The sequence below is a fragment of the Nicotiana tabacum genome, chromosome 19, assembly GCF_000715075.1.
Source record: "Nicotiana tabacum cultivar K326 chromosome 19, ASM71507v2, whole genome shotgun sequence".
NCBI classification, from domain to species: Eukaryota; Viridiplantae; Streptophyta; class Magnoliopsida; order Solanales; family Solanaceae; genus Nicotiana; species Nicotiana tabacum.
In genome coordinates this window covers 29,161,983-29,184,895 of record NC_134098.1, presented here as the reverse complement: position 1 = coordinate 29,184,895, position 22,913 = coordinate 29,161,983, and positions in this window count along the sequence as shown.

Here is a 22,913-nt window from a genome sequence, read left to right as displayed (position 1 = left end):
TAAGCACAGACGTCTCTGTACCGATCCGCAAGACTCTACTAGACTCGCTCATGACTCCTGAGACCTAAATGAACCTAGTTCTTTGATACCATGTTGTCACGACCCAAAATCCAAAAAGGCCGTGATGGCACCGAACACCACTGTCAGGCAAGCCAACCATAATCAATTAACTTAATTACCCATTTTAGTATTTTTGAAATAAAAATTTCTTTAATGAAATTTTAAAGATAAAACTCATAGAGTAAATGATAAATATTTTTAGCAACTAAATTTCTAAACAATTCACAACCATTTTCAAAACCCGGTGTCACAAGTGCATGAGCATTTACTAGGGAATTAAAAATAAAATACAGCATCTGTCCAGAATACAAATTAGACAAGAAAATAAAATAACTCTGAAGGAGACTCTGTTAGCTACGGATCGTAATATAGAATGCAGCTCACCTATGTCCCCACAATTATTAACCACACCCCTGCGCCCACAAGGCCGCTATACATATATGTACCTGCACAATTAAATATGCAGCAAGTGCAGTATGAGTACGAAAACAACGTGTACCCAGTAAGTATCAAGCCTAATCTCGAAGTGGTAGATACGAGATAGCCGACTTTGACACTCACTATGGGTCAATAATAATAATTAAAATAAAACTAGAATATCTAAATCAGCATGATTCACAGAATTTACAATAATTTATTTAACCAGCGGAAATAATCATATTTCTTCAAATGCAACAATTCTCAATATATTAATTAAATTCCTTTAAATTCAAATAATTTTCAATTTATCAATTAATCTCATTTACAGGAATAACAATTAATTCCTCAACAAGCAGGAATAATAATTCATTAAATTTCAAGGATTCTCCAATTTATCAATTAGCTTCGCAAGCTGAAATAACTATTAAAGTATCGTGTAATTATTATTATTAAGCACGATTTCTGCCGAGGACGTACGGCCCGATCCAGAGTGTCGTGTACACTGCCGAGGGACGTGCGGCACGATCCATAGATGTATCTATCCTGCCGAGGCGTTCGACTCGCTCCACAAGAAAGGAGGATATTTTCTTATGTACCTCCGAAAGGAGAGTATATTTATTATAAGATAAATTCGGGAGGAAGAATAATTTGTTTTAATAATTAATTAATTTAAACAAAAAATTAAGCATATAAGATTTTCATACTTTAATATCTTTATCTGACAATTCACAATATATTCATATATATATATATCAATTAAAATTAATTAAACAAAGAATATAATGTACACATGTAATTCATGCTTTGAGTCCTAAACTACCTGGACTTTAGCATTAATAATAGCTATGCACGGACTCTCGTCACCTCGTGCGTACGTAGCCCCCGCAATTAGCAACAATTATTCAATTTAATCCCTATAGGGTAATTTCTCCCTCACAAGATTAGACAAGAGATTTACCTCGTCTCAAAGTCCACTTTCCGATTACCACGTCGAGTTGAATTCTTGATTCGACGTCGAAAGATCCGAAACTATCCAAATATTATACACAATAATTAATATATGCTAAATGATTCGAAGTGTATCTATTAAATAAATTACCTTATCCAAAATGGTAAAATTCCTAAAATTCACTCCGGGCCCACGAGCTTGGATTCTGGAAATTTTTGGATGAAAACGTTACCCATAATCTCAAGAACTTAAATATATAATTTCTACCCAATTCCATAACTATTTTTGTGGTTAAAATCTCACTTTTATAAAAATCTAGGTTTTTCATCTAAATCTTTGATTTCTAAGATTTACTAGTTATAATCTACTTATAATCTATGTATTTAACTCAAGGGGTATGGAATTAACTAACCTTCAAATTGCTAGTTGAAATTCCCCTCTCAAAAGCTCTGAAATCGCCCGGAAATGGAGGAAAAATGGGCTCAAAATGTCTGAGCCCCGATTTTAACACATTCTGCCAAGCAGGGGTTTCGCACCTACGGAAGGTGCAACGCACCTGCGGCTTTGGCACCTGCGGAAAAGCCTCGCAGGTGCAAGCTTAGCTTGACAGCCCAACTCCGCATTTGTGCTCTTGATTTCGCACCTGCACGTTCGCAGGTGCGCCCGAGATTCTGCACCTGCGATGGCAGGCCTCCCTTTCCCTCTTCGCTTCTGCGAATAAATCTCGCATCTGCGAGTGTCGCTCTTGCGAGCTTCTGCCGTACCTGTGGATGTCGCACCTGTGGCTGGCCAAGCGCAGGTGCGATTCTGACAGTAGCTGGGAGCTTCAGTTCTGGCTCCCAATTTCCAACTTGGTCCGAACCTCGTCCGATTGACACTCGGGGTCCCCGGGACCCCGCCCGAACATACCAACAAGTTTGAAATCATAAAACGGACTCGCTCGAACTCTCGGAACGCGTAAAACAACATCAAATCTAAGAATCATACCCTAAACCAAATTGATTCAAACTTAAGAATTTCAAGTTGTTCAATTTACTTTCAATGCGCCGAAATATACTTAAACTACTCGGAATGACATAAAATTTTGCGTGCAAGTCTTAAATCACTATAAGGAACTATTCCCAAACTCGAAATTCCAAACGGATTTCAATTACTCAAAAACCTACCCCAAACCAAATTTAAAGAATTTTAAACTTTCCAATAGTTGATTTTTACTATTAAGCGTCAAAACACTCCCGGGTTATCCAAAATCCGATTCGGACATACGCCCAAGTCTAAAATCATCATACGAACCTATTGGAACTGTCAAATCCCAATTCCAGGGTCGTTTTCTTAAAATGTTGACCGAAGTCAAACTTATCCATTTAAAGCTAACTTAAGGAACCAAGTGTTCCGATTTCAACCCACACACTTCCAAATCCCGAACCAACCATCCCCGTGAGTCATAAATTAATAAAAGCATGTTCGGGGAGTTTTATTTTAGGGAACGGGTTTCTAAAAGTTAAAATGATCGGTTGGGTCATTACAAACATCCTATCAAAGATCGTGATGGCGCCTAACCCGCTTGTTAGGCTAGCAAACACTCAACACCAATGATATAAGAAGATTATTAAGGAATCAATAGAGTAATAATATAAATAAGAAAGCGGAATAAGTCTCAGAATAACATCCTAATATACATAAGTCTATGACAGGGTCTAAACACGACCAAAACTGTCTCTTAATCTCCCATGACCCAGTGTCACATCATTACGAGCATCTAATAAGAGTAAACTTTCTCGACAAAACATCTGTGTGGAAAGAAATAAATAGACAATGGTAGACAAGTAGGGAAGGGAGACTCCATATGCTGCCGATCGGATCAAATCAGGCATCCCACCACGAAGTCTCCAAGTATGCTCCTACACTGCTAGATGGGTACCACTAGTACTTGCCTCAGAATCTACACAAAATACGTAGGAGTATAATATGAGTATAAAACCATGGTACTCAGTAAGTATCAAGTCTAGTCTTGAAGAAGTGGTGACGGGGAGTCGACATCGACACTTACTAACAGTCCAATAAACAAATAGAGGTATAAATAGGATATGAAATAAGGTATGGTATCATCAAATAGGTACAAAAGGCATAGATGCAGTAAATATGAAATTTAAGCATGCTTTTTAGATGAAAAGAGATTAAATACGATCTCAAATACTTTAGTGTTTGCATAAAGATATGGTGTATACCAATCAACATTTATATGAAGGTTACTACAAGAATCTAAGATGTATATGCATGTGTAGGACCCACTCTCAATATATTACAATACAAAACTATGTTCCTGACACATGCCACATGACCAAAACCAAGCACCAATCTGAGTGCCTATGCTCACAGAGACAAAAGTAACATGGGTAATCACTTGATTTCGGAGGGGCGGATCCATATCCAACGTCGATCAAATTACAGTAACTGATCAATAGTCAATATTTGTTCACAATGTCCTTAGTACTAAAATTCTCAAGTTTTCCTCAATATCCAACTCTCCAAAATCATGCATATTCCTATGAAATAATATAATTAAGATGCACCAGGACATATTAATAAAATACGGATGAATGTTCACATGGATAAGAGATGGCTATGGCTAATCATGTAATTCAACTTTTCATAATAGTTCAATATGCTTATTCAATATTCATAAGTCTAATGCTGGTGCTGATATCATAGGCTGCAAGCTCTGCTGTGGAACCCTACTAAAAAGTCTGGGGCAATCCCTCTTGAGATGACTCAAGTCCCCACACTCAAAGAAACCCTTCCACTGACGAAGCTACTAACCCTTTACCACATAGTCATAGAATAAACGAAACATGGATAAATAATTCACACTATCCAAAAAAGACATACTATAAGCCTAATTCTATTCGGAGATGGTCATAACCTAGCTAACGCATATACACTCGTCAACTCGCATATACGTAATTTCCAAATCAAGCAACAAGTAGCAAATAGATCGCCTATGGAAAGTATTCTCTCTTAAAAGGTAGACAAGAGACTCACCTCTTCCCCGGAATATCTTCAACCTTCCAAAACTACTTTTCCTTTCAAATCTACCACCAAACGACTCGAATCTAGTCAAATATTATTTAAATGAGTCAATATAAGTTTTAAGAATTGCCTTTATATACAAAATATTCAACCTTTAACTCAAACTAAAAAATCAACAAAAATCAACATCGTGCCTCGGCTCGAAATTCGAAATTGTCAAAAATCTTGATTACCCATGAACCCCCTGAGTCTTAATACAAATTAGATTTCATGTTTTATTTCTACTATTTTATATATTTATTATCTACAGAGGTGATTAAAGTAGCTTTTGACTAAATCTTCGCTACTACTTTATTGGGGGATATTATCAGTGATACTTACTGAGTACTATATCGGTGTATATATACTATACTTCTGCATATTTTTATGCAGATTCAGGTCCCAGTACCAATGGAGTACCTGAGTGAGCTTAGGAGGTAATTTAAGGTCTTTGTAGTGAGCTACCTCGCTTTGTTTGCAGTTATTGGAGTCACCATCTATTTTTCTTTACTTTCTTTATTCCAGAAAGTATTATGTATTTTAAGACGGCCTTGTATTTTGTTCCTTGGAGCTCAAGATTTGTACTATCAATTCCTGGGGTTATTTAATATTTCATATTGTACAAGATTTATTATCGCACCTTATTTATATTATGACTGTTAGACTTTATTATTGTTGTCTCATTTTACCGTTGACCAACTCCCATCGGAGCCTCAACGGTGCCTAACACTACTTGCCACGCAATCCAACAGTCACATAATAGCTTAACATTTGAATAAACATGGTTCAATAAACTCAACAGCGGAAATATTATAATATCTTCCACAAATAACTGAAATACTACTACAACCACCCTAAAATACGGTGTCAACGAGTACATGAGCACTACTGAGTATCAAAACATAACCAAATACTTAGTACAACTGTCTGAGTAATAGAATAATACTGAAGAAATAAACGAAAAGAGAGTCAAGGTCTGCGGACGTCATAGCAGCTACCTTGAAGTCTCCAAGCACTGGTGCTAGCCCTAATCTAGCAATCAACATGTCCAAATGCACATGGATCTGCACACGAAGTGCAGAGTGTAGTATGAGTACAACCAACCATATGTACTCAATAAGTAACAGGACTAACCTTGGGTTGAAAGTAGTGACGAGCTCAGAAGAAGACAGACAGGGTCCAGTATAATGACAACACAGGTATAATAATGACAATAACAATAAATAACTCAGAATCAGCTCGTCCATTGTACAAAAATTTAGACATGCTTTCAAGTTTAACAATTAAAGTCCAACATTGATAGGAACGTGTCAAGTACAGGTAGCATGAGGAATGGTACATCTTTATGCTTACATGTCAAATATGCATGTCAAATTATGATTTCTCAGTGATATTCCCAAGTACTCACACTCTCAGAATACTCAATCTGTCTATCTCAAATGCCCACTCATCACACATACAATCACTCAGCATTATACGGGTGTCTGGCATTAATGGCCCTCACCAAAGCACGTGTATATATCATTGTGCATGCGCTCACTGCTGGTATGTCAGACTCCAGAGGGGCGGATCCTGCCCAAGCGCTAATCAAAGCCTATAAGTCCTGTTGCGGTGTGCAGCCCGATAACAATAATAAGAATAACAACAATAAGAATAACAATAACAATAATAAGAATAATAGTAATAATAATAATAGTAATAATAACAATAGTAATAGTAATAGTAATAATAATAGTAGTAGTAATAATAATAGTAGTAATAATAATAATAATAATAATAATAATAATAGTAATAATAACAACAACAACAACAACGGTGCACGCCCACACACCTGTCATCTAGCATGTGCGTCACCCCAACATAACACAAATAACATGTATTTCAGGGATAATACCATCAATTCCAAGTTTAGAAATGTTACTTACCTCAAAACGCGCAACTTAATACTCCAAAAAGCACTTCCCACGCATATCGGCTTTCGAACGGCTCGAATTTAGTCACAGACAACTTAATATCATAAATAATATTGTAGGAAACAACTTCAAACAATAAAGTTTTGATTTTTTATCAAACTAAAAAAGTTAACTCAAAAAGTCAACCCCGAGCCCGCACCCTAGAACCCTGTCAAACTCACAAATTTTGAACACCCATTCTGATATGAGTCCAACCATACCAAAATCATCCAATTCTGACTCCAAATCGACCATCAAATCCTCAATTTTCATTTTGAGAAGTTTATACAAAATTCCCAGTTTCTCTACTTCAAATCCCCAAATAAATGATAAAACTAAGATGGAATAATGAATAATGAATAAGTCCGAGTTAAAAACACTTACCCCGATCCAAATCGTGAAACTCCCCTCCAAAATCGCCCAAAATCGAGCTCTACAACCCAAAATACGATATAATAACTCTAACCCTCGAAATGAGATTTAATAGGGTTTTGCCCAGCGATTCTCGCACCTGCAACTCAACTAACTGCATCTGCGGTTCTGCAGGTGCAACCAAATCACGCTTCTGCAATTCCCCCTGAAGCCTCCGTCTTTCCGCATCTACGGACCATGCTCTGCATTTGTGAGTCTGCTTCTGCGGACCAGCTTCGCACTTGCGCTTCCGCAAATGTGGTTCTCCCACCGCATCTGCGACCACTACCTTGCCCAGCTAGAATCCCTTTTTGTGGAAAACCAAACGCATATGCAGGCTCGCAGATGCGGCAAATCCCTCGCATCTACGACCCATCACCAGCCTAGCCAAATACGCACCAGCGAAAATTCCTTCGCAGGTGCGATCGCATCAGAACTAAAGCCAACAACCATCTCACTAAGTGCAACCATGTTCCGAATCACACCCGGGACCTCATCCAAACATACCAACAGGTCCAAAAACATAACACAAACTTAGCAAAGTGTCACGCCCCAAAACCGAGGAGTGCGACCGGCGCTCAACCGAGTGAACCCGATCGAGCAAGCCTGTTAGATTACATTCTACCCAAACTCATCCATGAATAGAGATAATACATATTATCATTAATTAGACGAAAATGTATTCATGTCTACAATACCAATTCATTTCCAATTGTTTCATCATTTTTAAAGTCTCAAATGGACAAGTAATACAATCACAACATAGCATAGTTTGTCTTTCCCAGCACCAATACACAACCCACACTATGTCTACGGAGCCTCTATAGATAAAGAAGAGTACAATGATAATGCCGGCAACAAGGCCCCGGCTATACCTCAAATAGAATACACAAAGTACAAAAGATTTATGACCCCGGAATGAAGTGGGGCTCACCAAGTCAGCTGGGAAGAAGGTGCACTGCTATCACTGATCAATATCTCCTACTGTGGAACCACCTGCATCCATTTAAAGATGCAGCGCCCCCGACAAAAGGGACGTTAGTACCGTCGAATAGCACTAGTATGTATAACTAAACACCCTCTCAATAGAATGACAAATAATACAAATAAGATTATCATAATATCAATAAAAGACTTAATCAACATCAAACCTCAATTTAGGATCAAGACAATGTTCAAATTAATTTCCATATCTCACATTGGGAGATTTTTAGTATCGATATACCATTGTCCACAATACCATTATTCACAATACCATTATTCACAAAACCAGTACCACCGTACTCTCAGCACGGAGTCCGATCACGACCCGATCGGCTAGGCCATATCATTAGAGGCATCAATCACAATTTCTCTCAATATCAATACCACTGTCTTTAACACGGAGTCCGATCACGGCCCGATCGGCTAGGCTATCCATTAGGGACATCAACCACAATTACCATTTCAATTACAATTTCCAGCACAATCACCACCATGTGTGCGGCATGGTGTCCGATCACGACCCGATCGGCTAGGCCGTCTTATTTGAGACATCAACCTTTTTATATCAATCATCGCATTTCATAATACTTTCACATCTTTTCATTTCATTGGCACTAGTGGCCATAATTATAAGATCATTCTTGGCACGTTGGCCATATTCAGTATTTCATGCTCACATTATCAATTTCAAATATCATCCTCATCATCAACAACAAACACAATTCAAATCAAAGTGTGTAGTACACATGTGAGCAATTTAGAGTCTAATGCACATAGAGATATTTCACAAAATTTGGCATAATAGCCTTCATTTGAACTTGACTTAAAGTCGAAACATTATTAATGCACAGTCCATATTTTAACACATCCTCAATTGGTAACATAACATGAATAGAGCATTTGTGATGCTTGTTGAACATATATCGTTCAACCCAATCTTACTCGGAATAGCCAATTTCATAATGAATCACTCGAGACTTACATAATTTATATGAATATCGTAGGATTCAATTCTAAGAGAAGAGTTTAGCCAACATACCTCACTTGAGCTTCCTTACACTCTAAAACGTTCCGTAATTCTTAGCAACTTTAATCTATTTTAGAAATATAACAAATTGAACCAAAATTAGGAAGATGATCATGGTTCTAGCTCACTTGAGCATTTTATCAAACACTAGGTGTGCATAAGGTTTCAATGTCCTTTTTATGAAGGACTTCATCATCCCACAACCCAATCTTTACCATTTTTAGCTCAACAATCTTCCTACACCCTTTGATAACACATGCATGTAAAATAAACAACTCTCATGCCCAGAAATTTATCTTGCTAGTTACCCATTTTCAGAAAATTTTGATATTAGAGTTTAGGGTGTAGAATCTTACCTCTAGGATGAAGACCTGGTAAGCTTCCCTTCTTAATCTTCCAAAACTTGAGCAAGAATTGAAGAAAAATTATGGAAGAACACCTTCTCACTCTAGGGCACTCTCTTTCACTCTAAAATATCAGATTATGTCTCAAAAATGGCCCAAATAGTGTATTTAACGAAATAGAGTCGGGTTTTAAAAATCCAAAAATGGAGCTCCGGAACTAGGTATGCGATCGCATAACCGATATGCGGACCGCATATCGGTCGCATATTTGGTTACAAAATAGCCAAAAGAACTGCATGTGTATGTGGTCACTATGCGGTCCGTATAACTGTTATGCGGTCGCATAATGCACCGCATAATAGTTATGCGGTCACATAGTCGACCGCATAGTTGCTTCCAACTGACCCAATCAACTGCCTCACTCTCCAGCCATTATGCGGTCCGCAGAGAGGTTCTGCGGTAGCATAATGGACCGCAGAAATGCATTTTTCCGCCGAGAATTTTTCTTTACTTTCCGGTGCATTGTGCAACCCAAAAAGTCCGAGTCGCGGCTCGCAAGCTCACCACGAAGAATTTCTACAATCCTCAAACACGTAAGCCTAGTACGGCACCAGAAAATATTATTTTCTTTGTAAATTTTATCGGGCTTTGCACTTAAGTACTTTAAAATTTTTCGGGGTGTTACACAAAGCCTCAAATCACATCAAAATTACGAATCGCACCTCAATTCAAGCCTAATGAAACTAGTGAACTTCCAACTTCTAAAAACGATACCGAACCATATCAAATCAACTCCGAGTGACCTAAAATTTTGCACACTAGTCCCAAATGAGACAAAGGACCTATTCCAACCCCCGGAACCAAAATCCGAATCCGTATCAACAAAGTCAAATCTCGATCAAATCTCTCAACCTTCCAAACTTTTCAACTTTTACCAAAAAGCCTCAAACCAACATACGGTATTCGGACATACGTCTAAGTCCAAAATCACCATACGAAACTATTGGAATCATCGAAATTCCATTCCGGAGTCGTCTACACAAAAGTCAAACTCTGATTAACTCTTTCAACATAAGCCTCAACCTTAGGACTAAGTGTCCCAGTTCACTCTGAAACCTCCCCTAAACCAATCCAACTACCCTGACAAGTCATATAATCATAAATGAACATAAAAAGCGATAGATAGTGAAACGGGGCTACAATATACAAAATGACTGGTCGGGTCGTTACAATCACGATTATGATGGGATTTAGATCGTGAAAAGTACTCAGTAAGTATTATTGACTGTTTTTTCCAATAAAATAATGGCTAAGGTTTATTCAAAGTACTCTCTTTTTTAACCTCTACAGTTTATATACACAACAACAACAACAACAACAACAATAACAACAACAACAAAGAAATGCGCATAAGCAACATAACAAGTTAATCATAGTCAAAGCATATAATAATATGCACAAATATGGCATGACATGAAACAACCTATCTCAGCTAAACAAATCCAATATATGTATTGATACATCCAAAACAGCATATATAATATATGTATAGAGTAATATTTATATGAAATGCATAAATAATATTTATAAATGCTATGCATGATAAAGACTCAAACTTTACATCAACCGACATTCTCTAAGTGACAAGCAAGAAACTCATTATTTTCTCACAAAATCGCGTTAACACCATCAAGAAAGAAATATAGTTGGGCGACTCTAGAGGGACAAATCCATATGCACACGCAAGTGCATGGCCAATTCAATATGCATATCATAAACTAGCATGGATAACTCAATGTGCATTTTATAACCCACACTGATAGACCAACGTGCTTATCATAACCCCGCATGATCAGCACAACATCCCATAACCACATCTATGTACGAAATTCATATGCAAATAATGCATATGGCCAATGCATGACTAACAGGTTAAACATGTAATCCAACATATATGTCAATTACAATGTCAAACTAGCATGTGAAGGATTCCTATAATATTATACTAGCATAAGTGAAATACTTAGATAACCATGCAGCAACTAGTCTTGACATACAATATCCTATTATGTATGTTACACTAGCATATTAGAGATGCGTATAACATGATACTAGCATGTGAAGATCTATATGTAATCATGATACAAGTAAAGCAATAGATAAAGCATATAAAGCTTATTATTCTACCTAAGTATGGAAGCATATGACATCTACATATACATTAGTTACCTTGCATATACGTTATCCCCAAATATGTAGCACATAGCGAACAATACAATTTGGAAAAATTGCCAGGGGTAAATTTTTTGAAATTTGAACGTTTGCCAATAAGAGAAATGGAGTCAAAAAATTCAAGACTACCTACCACCAAAATCATTCTTGTAAATCACCCTACCTATGCTCATAGGACAAGCGTCGGAAGAATGCTCATAGGACAAGCGTCGGAAGAATTCAGCGAACGTGCCATGTTTTGCGCGCCAATAAAAATTGATGCTATTATATCTTTAGTTATTGTGTGGAGATCTTCTGTAAGTGTTCCTTTTCACGACACTATGTATTAACATCAAAAAGTTCATTTTCTTATTCCACTCGGAAAAAGCTTGATGAATTGATCTAAACTGTATATCTTTGTGATGATCCAAAATATCATCTTTAAATTTAACAAGTAATTTTGTATTCTAATACCTCGAAAAGCACAATTTATCATTCTTCGACTTGCGTGCGCAGTCCGTAAAATTTTCCGGAAAGTTTTTATGTGAAAAATGGATTAAAATATGAAATAGAGCTTTAAGAACTCAACTGAGTTGACTTTAGTTAATATTTTGATCAAACAGACCCAGATCAGTATTTTGACAATTCCGATAGGTCCGTATCGTTATTTGGGACGTGGGCGTATGCCCGGAATCGAATTCCAAGGTCCCTAACTCGAGATATAGAATTTTGATGAAAAATTAAAAACTTAAAAGTTTAATAATTTTCAAGAAATTACTGATATTGGATTTATTGACCTCGGATCCGTATTTTAGTTCCGGAGCCCGGTGAAGGTCCACTATAATATTTATGACTTGTCTGCCTAATTTGGTGAGAATCGAAGTTGATTTGACGTGATTCGGACGTCTGGTTGTAAAAATATAAGTTTTAAAGTTTTCTGGAAAAGTTTCTTTGATTAGGTGTCCGATTCGTAGTTCTTGGTGTTATTTTGGCGATTTGATCGCGCGAATAAGTTTGTATGATGTTTTAGGATTTGGGTGCATGTTTGATTTGGATCCCTGAGGGCTCGGGTTGGTTTCGGGTGGTTAACGGATCATTTTCGCACTTAGGAAATTTGGTTTTCTGGAGACTTCACGCTTCTGGTGTGTTCTTCTTCGCGTTCGCGAAGGTACTTTCGCGAACGCGAAGAGCAAATTGGGGCTGGCATGTTTTATGCTTCGTGTTCGCGACAGAGTGACCGCGTTCGCGAAGGCTTGAGGTTCAAAACTTCGCGTTCGCGAAGGGAAAGAGGCTGGCCAGGATTATTGCCTTCGCGTTCGCGAAGTGTAAAATTGGACAGCACAAATTTGTGCTTCGCGAACGCGAGGCACTGACCGCGTTCCTGAAGGGTAAAAGTCCCAGAAACAGAACTTAAGTTCTGGAAAATGGGATTCGTCCCATTTTCAACCCTTTTCCATTTTTGAGCTCGGGTAAGGCGATTTTTGGGCAATTTTTACGGGAAAATATTGGGGTAAGTGTTCCTTATCCTATATTGATTATATTTCATGATTGCATACTCATTTATATCATGAATCCGTGAATTTATGGAAGAAAAATCAGATTTTTATAAAATCTTCCAAAAAAGAAAATTTAAGATTTGAAGGTCCATTTGACATCAGAATTGGATAATTTTTGTATGGTTGGACTCGTCTCGGAATGGGTGTTTGGATTTCGTAAGTTTTTCCAGGATTTGATATGTGGGTCCCACTGCCGAATATTTTAATGAATTTCGAATTTTTATCCGAAAAATTTATAAATTCATATGGAATTAATTCCTATGATTCGTATTGAGTATATCGAATTGTTTGTGAATAGATTTGAAGCTTTTGGAGACAAATTTAAAAGAAAAAGTTGTGGTTATATAATTGATTGGAATTTGCAAAGCGAGGTAAGTGTCGTGGTTAACCTTGAATTGAGGGAATAGAACTCTTAAATTATTTGTTATGTGAAATGCATGTGAACGACGTATAGGCGAGGTGACGAGTGTCTATACGTCTTGAAATATATTGTTTGCATGCTTACTTGAAAAATCATAAATTATTTTAAACCATAAATTAATTGTTATAATAATTATTTCTCTCCTATTCTTTGCCAAATATTAATTCTTAAATTCTTGTAATAATTGCTACATGCTTATTTGAATTATGTGCACTAATTGCTACTTGATATTTAGCATATTAAATATTAAATTATCTATTTTCTCCTTGATTTCCAAAATAAATTATTATTTCCATTGTTTGTTCATAAATAAATTATAATTATTATGTGCCTTGATGCTTAATAGTTTCTCATTGGACGTGGTATTTATTGGAGTAATTTTTATTTACATTATGAGCTGTTTAAAGTTATATATATTGGGGGAACGGGTTGCACGTCGTAACAGAAATGAAAGTAAATATATTTATATTATGGGGGAATGGATTGCACGCCACAACGAAAATGAAAGTAAATATATCAATATTGGGGGATCGGATTGCACGCCGCAATAGACTTATTTAAAAGTCAATATTGGGGGATCGGATTGCACGCCGCAATAGACTTATTTAAAAGTCAATATTGGGGGATCGGATTGCACGCCGCAACAGACTTATTTAAAAGTCTATATATATACTTGATTGAAATAAATATATGACAGACTAGATTAAAAGGAATATATATATTGGGAGAGCGGGTTGCACGCTGCAACTGAATTAAGTGTGAATATATTATGAGAGCGGGTTGCACGCTGCAACAGAATTGGTTGAAATGATAATGGATTATGACTGCTGAGTTGGCTTCAATTATTATAAATGAGTTACCTATTTTATTTTTATTATTTGTTGTTGTCATTAATATTGCGTACAGGTTAATGTAAGTGAACCACCTTAGCCTCGTCACTACTTCGTCGAGGTTAGGCTCATCACTTACCAGTATATGGGGTTGGTTGTACTGATACTATACTTTGTACTTCTTGTGCAGATTTTAGAGTTGGTCCCAGCGGCGTACCATAGACTTGCTCGGATTTCAGCTACCAGAGGAGACTTGAGGTATAACTGCATGGCGTCTCCAGTTCTGAAGTCCCCGTCTATTTTACTTTAGCTATGTGTTTATTTTCAGACAACTTTATTTTATTCGGACCTTTGCTTGTATTTATTCTAGAAGCTCGTGCACTTGTGACACCAATTCTGGGATGGTATTTAGACACCATTGTTTTTATGGATTATTTTACCATATTTCAAACTTTGCTTCCGCTTTTGTTTCCTTGATTATTAATAAATTAAAAATTATTTAAAAATTGGTTAATATTATTCTAACGTTAGCTTGCCTAGCAAGTGAAATGTTAGGCGCCATCACGGTCCGAAAGAGGGAATTTCGGGTCGTGACAGTTGGTATCAGAGTACTAGGTAACATAGGTCTCACGAGTCACGAGCAAGCTTAGTAGAGTCTAAAGGATCGGTACGGAGACGTCTGTACTTATCTCTCAGAGGCTATGAAGTTTAGGAACAATATCACTTCTTTCTTATTCTGTCGTGCGAATTTATTCTATCATCGATGATTGAACCATTCTACTCTTAATCTCTCGCATATGCTGAGAACGCCTAATACCTCTACCGATGGACAGGAGCCAGAGTCCCCAGTGACAGCTACGACTAGGGGCAAAGGTCGAGGCCGAGGTCGTGCTAGAGGCCGAGGTAGAGCTCAGTCAAGAGCTCGAGCAGCTGCACTTGTTGTTGAACCGCAGGTGGACGTTCAGGAGGAGGTTCCAGTTCAGAATGTACCAGTTGGACCAGTTCAGGTCCTGAAAGGATTCATAGTCACTCCAGTACTTCAGGACGCTCTAGCCTGTTTGGTAAGTCTTATGGAGGGCGTGGCCCAGAATGGTACATTTCCAGTGGCACCAGCCGTCTCACAGGCTGGGGGAGGAGCACAAACTCCCACTACTCCCGCTCCAGAGCAGATGGCTCCCCAGACTCAGGCTCCAGCAGCCCCGCCAGTTGGGGTAGTTCAACCAGTTGTTGTGGCACAGACCGGTGATAGGCCCGCCATATCTTTTGAGGTCTTATTGAGACTAGATAAGTTTACTAAGCTCTTTCCAGTTCACTTCAGTGGTACACCTTCTGAGGACCCACAGGATTATCTTGAATGCTGCCACGAGGTGCTGCGGAACATGGGTATAGTTGAGACCAATGGGGTTGATTTTGCTATATTTCAGATGACGGGTTCCGTCAAGAGATGGTGGAGAGATTATACATTGACCAGACCAGTTGGATCGCCTGCACTTACCTGGGAGCAGTTCTCTCAGCTATTTCTAGAAAAGTTCCTCCCTATCACACTGAGAGAGGAATTCCTCAAGCAATTTGAGTGTCTACGGCAGGGCAGTATGACTGTTACTCAGTATGAGTCCCGTTTTGTGGATTTGGCCCGTCATGCTCTCCTTTTACTACCTACGGAGGGAGAGAGAGTGAGGAGGTTTATTGAGGGACTCACTCACCCTATCGGACTTCAGATGTCCAAGGAAACCAGAAGTGAGATTTCTTTTCAGGCGGCTGCTAATGCCGGAAGGAGGATCGAGATGGTTCTTGCATAGGAGAGAGGGCAGAGGTCTGATAAGAAGCCTCGTCAGTTCGGTGGTTATAGTGGTGCCTCGTCTGGAGGCAGAGGTAATTTTGGTAGGGGTCATCCTCCCAGACCATTTCATTAAGCACTTCATGCATCTCCCGGTGCTTCAGGGAGTCACGGTCCTATTATGCCTTACTCTGGGCAGCCAGCATTCAGTGCACATTCACCTCATATCAGTGCACCACCACTCCAGAGTTACTACAGCAGTTATCCGGCCCATTTGGGTCAGCTTCAGCTTCAGCAGCCATGGCATCAGGATGGGCGTTATGAGTGTGGGAACATTGGTCACATCAGGAGGTATTGCCCTAGATTGGCGAGTAACAGATCTCGTCAAGACTCTCGTGTCATCATACCGGCACCGATTGCTTTACCGCCTGCTCATCCAGCTAGAGGTAGGGGTCAAGCAGCTAGAGGTGGAGGTCAGGCTATTAGAGGTGGAGGTCAGGCCATTAGAGGTGTAGGTCAGACCGTTAGAGGTGGAGTTCAGGCTATTAGAGGTAGAGGTCAAACCGTTAGAGGTGGAGGCCAGCCAGTTAGAGGCCGTCCCAGGGACGCAGTTCAGAGTGGTGGGGCCCAGCCCCAATTTTATGCTTTTCCAGCTAGGCCTGAGGCCGAGTCATCTGATGTTGTGATCACATGTATTATTCCAGTTTGCCATAGAGATGCTTCAGTTCTATTTGATCCAGGATCTACTTATTCCTATGTGTCCTCCTATTTTGCTTCATATTTGGTTGTGCCTTGTGATTCTCTGAGTGCTTCTGTATGTGTATCTACACTGGTGGGAGACTCTGTTGTAGTAGATCATGTCTATCGTGCGTGTGTGATTACTATTGGTAATCTTGAGACTAGTGTGGATCTTCTACTTCTTGATATGGTAGATTTTGATGTCATCTTGGGTATAGATTGGTTGTCCCCTTATCATGCTATATTGGATTGTCATGCCAAGACAGTGACCCTAGCTATGCCGAGGTTACCTCGGTTAGAGTGGAAAGGAACTCCTGGTCATTCTGCCAACAGGGTTATTTCTTATATGAAAGCTCGGCATATGGTAGAGAAAGGGTGTCTAGCCTATTTGGCTTATATTCGCGATCCCAGTGCGGATGCTCCTTCTATGGACTCAGTACCAGTTGTTCGTAAATTTCCAGAAGTATTTCCTGCAGATTTGCTGGGGATACCACCCGACATAGATATTGACTTCTGTATTGATTTGGCTCCGGGCACTCAGCCCATTTCTATTCTACCATACCGTATGGCCCCGCCGGAGTTAAAAGAATTGAAAGTGCAGTTACAAGACTTGCTTGATCAGGGACTCATTAGACCCAGTGTCTCACCCTAGGGTGCACCAGTATTATTTGTAAAGAAGAAAGGCGGCTTTATGCGGATGTGTATAGATTATCGGCAGTTGAACAAAGCCACTATCAAAAACAAATATCTGCTGCCAAGAATTGATGACTTATTTGATCAGTTTCAGGGTGCCAAGGTATTTTCGAAGATCGATTTGAGGTCTGGTTACCATCAGTTAAAGATTAGGGCATTTGATGTCCCTAAAACATCTTTTCAAACTCGGTATGGGCATTACGAATTCTTAGTGATGTCATTTGGGTTGACAAATGCCCCAGCAACATTTATGGATTTGATGAATCCGGTGTTCAAGCCTTATTTGGAATCTTTTGTGGTTATATTCATTGATGATATCTTAATTTACTCCAGCAGTTGAGAGGAGCATGAGAAGCATCTTCGAAGTGTGCTTCACACCTTGAAGAATAATCAGTTATATGCCAAGTTTTCAAAATATGAGTTTTAGTTAGACTCAGTTGCCTTTTGGGGGCATGTTGTATCGGCAGAAGGCATAAAGGTGAATCCTAAGAAGATTAAGGCTGTTCAGAATTGGCCTAGACCTACTTCAGTTACAGAGATCCGGAGTTTCCTAGGTTTAACAGGTTATTATCGTCGGTTCGTGGAAGGGTTTTCATCTATAGCAAGCCCATTGACCAGATTGACCCAGAAAGGTGTCCCATTCAGATGGTCAGACGAGTGTGAGTTGAGCTTTCAGAAGCTCAAGACCGCTTTGACGATGGCACCAGTGTTGGTATTACCCACAGGTTCAGGATCGTATGCGGTGTATTGTGATGCATCTCACATTGGGCTTGGTGCAGTATTAATGCAAGATGGCAAAGTAATTGCATATGCGTCGCGGCAGTTGAAAGTTCACAAGAAGAATTAGCATGTTCATAACTTAGAATTGGCAGCCATTGTTCATGCGCTGAAGATTTGGAGGCATTACCTCTACGGTGTCTCGTGTGAGGTATTTACTGATCATCATAGCCTTTAGTATCTGTTCAAATAAAAAGATCTTAATTTGAGGTAAAGAAGATGGTTGGAGTTGTTGAAAGACTATGATATAACCATTTTGTATCACCCCGGAAAGGCTAATGTGGTGGCCGATACTTTGAGTAGAAAGACTGTGAGTATGGGCAGTCTTGCGTATATTCCAGTTGGTGAGAGGCCATTAACTGCAGATGTTCAGACTTTGGCTAATCAGTTCGTGAGGTTAGATGTTTCAGAACCCAGTCGGGTTCTAGCTTGCACAGTCTCTCGGTCTTCTTTATATGAGCGCATCAGAGAGAGGCAGTATGATGATCCTCATTTACTTGTCCTTAAGGACACGGTGCGGCACAGTGATGCTAAACAGGTTGTTGTGGGGAGAGATGGAGTTCTGCGAATGCAGGGTCGTATTTGTGTGCCTAATGTGGATGGGCTTCGTGAATTAATTCTTGAAGATGCACACAGTTCCAGGTACTCTATTCATCCAGGTACCGCCAAAATATATCAAGATTTGCGGCAACATTATTGATGGAGGAGAATGAAAAAGGATATAGTTGCTTATGTAGCTCGGTGTCTGAATTGTCGGCAAGTTAAGTACGAGCATCAGAGACCTGGTGGTTTGCTTCAAAAGTTAGAAATTCCTGAGTGGAAGTGGGAGCGTATCACTATGGATTTTGTTGTTGGGCTCCCACAGACTCAGAGAAAATTTGATGCAGTTTGGGTCATTGTGGACAGGTTGACCAAGTCAGCACATTTCATTCCAGTGGCAGTTACCTATTCTTCAGAGAGGTTAGCTGAAATTTACATTCGTGAGATTGTCCGCCTTCACGGTGTGCCCGTGTCTATTATTTCAGATCGAGGTACGCAGTTTATCTCACACTTCTGGAGGGCTGTACAGCGTGAGTTAGGCACGCGGTTTGAGTTGAGTACAGCATTTCATCCACAGACAGACGGACAGTCAGAGCGTACCATTTAGATATTGGAATATATGCTTCGCGTTTGTGTTATAGACTTTAGAGGTTCTTGGGATCAGTTCTTGCCACTTGCGGAGTTTGCTTATAATAATAGCTACCAGTCGAGCATTCAGATGGCTCCATATGAGGCATTATACGGAAGGTGATGTCGCTCGCCAGTTGGCTGGTTTGAACCGGGAGAGGCTCGGTTGTTGGGTACCGATTTGGTACAGGATGCCTTGGATAAGGTCAATATTATACAGGATCGACTTCGCACAACTCAGTCTAGGCAAAAGAGTTATGCCGACCGTAAAGTTCGTGATATTGCATTCATGGGTGGAGAAAGAATATTGCTCCGGGTTTCACCTATGAAAGGTGTAATGAGGTTCGGGAAGAAGGGCAAGTTGAGCCCTAGGTATATCGGACCCTTTGAAATTCTTGAAAGGGTGGGTGAAGTAGCCTACAGGCTTGCATTACCACCTAGTTTATCAGCGGTTCATCCGGTGTTCCATGTGTCTATGCTCCGAAAATATCATGGTGATCCGTCCCATGTATTAGATTTCAGCTCAGTCCAATTGGACAAAGATTTGACTTATGAGGAGGAGCCGGTGGCTATTCTAGCCCGACAGGTCCGATAGTTGAGGTCTAAGAGTTATCCTTCAGTTTGGGTGCAGTGGAGAGCTCAGCCGGTAGAGGCATCTACCTGGAGTCCGAGTCGGACATGCGGAGTAAATATCCACACTTATTCACCAGGTCAGGTACTTTTTCTAACTCCGTTCGAGTACGAACGTTTGTATTAGAGGTGGAGAATGTGATGACCCAAAATGTCATCTTTAAATTTAACAAATAATTCTGTATTCTAAGACCTCAAAAATTACCATTTATCATTCTCGACTTGCGTGCGCAATCTGTAAAATTTTTCGAAAAGTTTTTATGTGAAAAATGGATTAAAATGCGAAATAGAGCTTTAAAAACTCAACTAAGTTGACTTTAGTCAATATTTTGAGCAAACGGACCCGGATCAGTATTTTGACAATTCTGGTAGGTCCGTATCATAATGTGGGACTTGGGAATATGCCCGGAATCGAATTCCGAGGTCCCTAGCTCGAGATATGGAATTTTGATAAAAAAAATTAAAAGCTCGAAAGCTTAATGATTTTTAAGAAATTACTGATATTGGATTTATTGACCTCGGGTCTGTATTTTGGTTCTGGAGCCCGGTATAGGTCCACTATAATATTTATGACTTTTCTGCTGAATTTGGTGAGAATCAGAGTTGATTTGACGTGATTCGGACGTCTGGTTGTAAAAATATAAGTTCTAAAGTTTTTTGGGAAATTTCCTTTGATTTGGTGTCTGATTCGTAGTTTTTGGTGTTATTTTGGCGATTTTATCGCGCGAGCAAGTTCGTATGATATTTTAGGACTTGGGTGCATATTTGGTTTGGAGCCCCGAGGGCTTCGGTTGGTTTCGGGTGGTTAACGGATCATTTTCGGACTTAGAAAATTTGGTTTTCTGCAGACTTCAGGCTTCTGGTGTGTTCTTCTTCGCGTTCGCGAAGGTACTCTCGCGAACGCGAAGAGCAAATTGGGACTGGCACGTTTTATGCTTCGCGTTCGCGACAGAGTGACCGGGTTCGCGAAGGCTTGAGGTTCAAAGCTTCGCGTTCGCGAAGGGAAAGAGGCTGGACAGGATTATTGCCTTCGCGTTCGCGAAGGCCAAGCTAGGCAAGCTTCGCATTCACGAAGGGTAAAATGGGACATAACAAATTTATGCGCGAACGCGAGGCACTGACCGCGTTCGCGAAGGGTAAAAGTCCCAGAAATAGAACTTAAGTTCTAGAAAATGGGATTCATTCCATTTTCAACCCTTTTCCATTTTTGAGCTCGGGTAAGGCGATTTTTACGGGAAAATATTGGGGTAAGTGTTCCTTATCCTATATTGATTATATTTCATGATTTTATACTCATTTATATCATGAATCCGTGAATTTATGGAAGAAAAATCAGATTTTTATAAAATCTTCCAAAAATAAAAATTTAAGATTTGAAGGTCCATTTGACATCGGAATTGGATAATTTTTATATGGTTGGACTCGTCTCGGAATGGGTGTTCGGATTTCGTAAGTTTTTTCGAGATTTGAGACGTGGGTTCCACTGTCGAATATTTTAATAAATTTCGGATTTTTATCCGAAAAATTTATAAATTCATATGGAATTAATTCCTATGATTCGTATTGAGTATATCGAATTGTTTGTGAATAGATTTGAAGCTTTTGAAGATAAATTTAAAAGGAAAAGTTGTGGTTGAGTTGAATAATTCATTGGAATTTGCAAAGCGAGGTAAGTGTCATACTTAACCTTGACTTGAGGGAATAGAACCCTTAAATTATTTATTATGTGAAATGCATGTGAACGACGTATAGGTGAAGTGACGAGTGTCTACACGTCGTGTAATTTATTGTTTGCATGCTTACTTGAAAAACCATAAATTGTTTTAAACCATAAATTAATTGTTATAATAATTGTTTCTCTCCTATTCTTTGCCAAATATTAATTCTTAAATTCCTGTAATAATTGCTACATGCTTATTTGAATTATGTGCATTAATTGCTACTTGACATTTAGCATATTAAATATTAAATTATCTATTTTCTCCCTGATTTCCAAAATAAATTGTTATTGCCATTGTTTGTTCATAAAAAAATTATAATTATTGTGTGCCTTGATGTTTAATTGTTTCTCGTTGGACGTGGTATTTATTGGAGTAATTTTTATTTACATTTGGGAGGATTGGACGTGGTATTTATTAGAGTAATTTTTATTTACATTATGAGTTGTTTAAAGTTATATATATTGGAGGAACGGGTTGCACGCCGCAACGGAAATAAAAGTAAATATATCAATATTGGGGGATCGGATTGCACGCCGCAATAGACTTATTTAAAAGTGAATATTGGGGGATCGGATTGCACGCCGCAACAGACTTATTTAAAAGTCTATATATATACTTGATTGAAGTAAATATATGACAGACTTGATTAAAAGGAATATATATATTGGGAGAGCGGGTTGCACGCTGCAACTGAATTAAGTGTGAATATATTGTGAGAGCGGGTTGCACGCTGCAACAGAGTTGGTTGAAATGATAATGGATTATGACTGCTGAGTTGGCTTCAATTATTATAAATGAGTTACCTGTTTTATTTCTATTATTTGTTGTTATTAATATTGCGTACAGGTTAATGTAAGTGAACCGCCTTAGTCTCGTCACTACTTCGTCGAGGTTAGGCTCAGCACTTACCAGTACATGGGTCGGTTGTACTGATACTATACTCTACACTTCTTGTGAAGATTTTGGAGTTGGTCCCAGCGGCGTACCATAGACTTGCTCGGATTTCAGCTACCAGAGGAGACTTGAGGTATAACTGCATGGCGTCCGTAGTTCTGAAGTCCCCGTTTATTTTACTTTAGCTGTGTGTTTATTTCCAAACAACTTTATTTTATTCGAACCTTTATTTGTATTTATTCTAGAAGCTCGTGCACTTGTGACACCAATTCTTGGATGGTA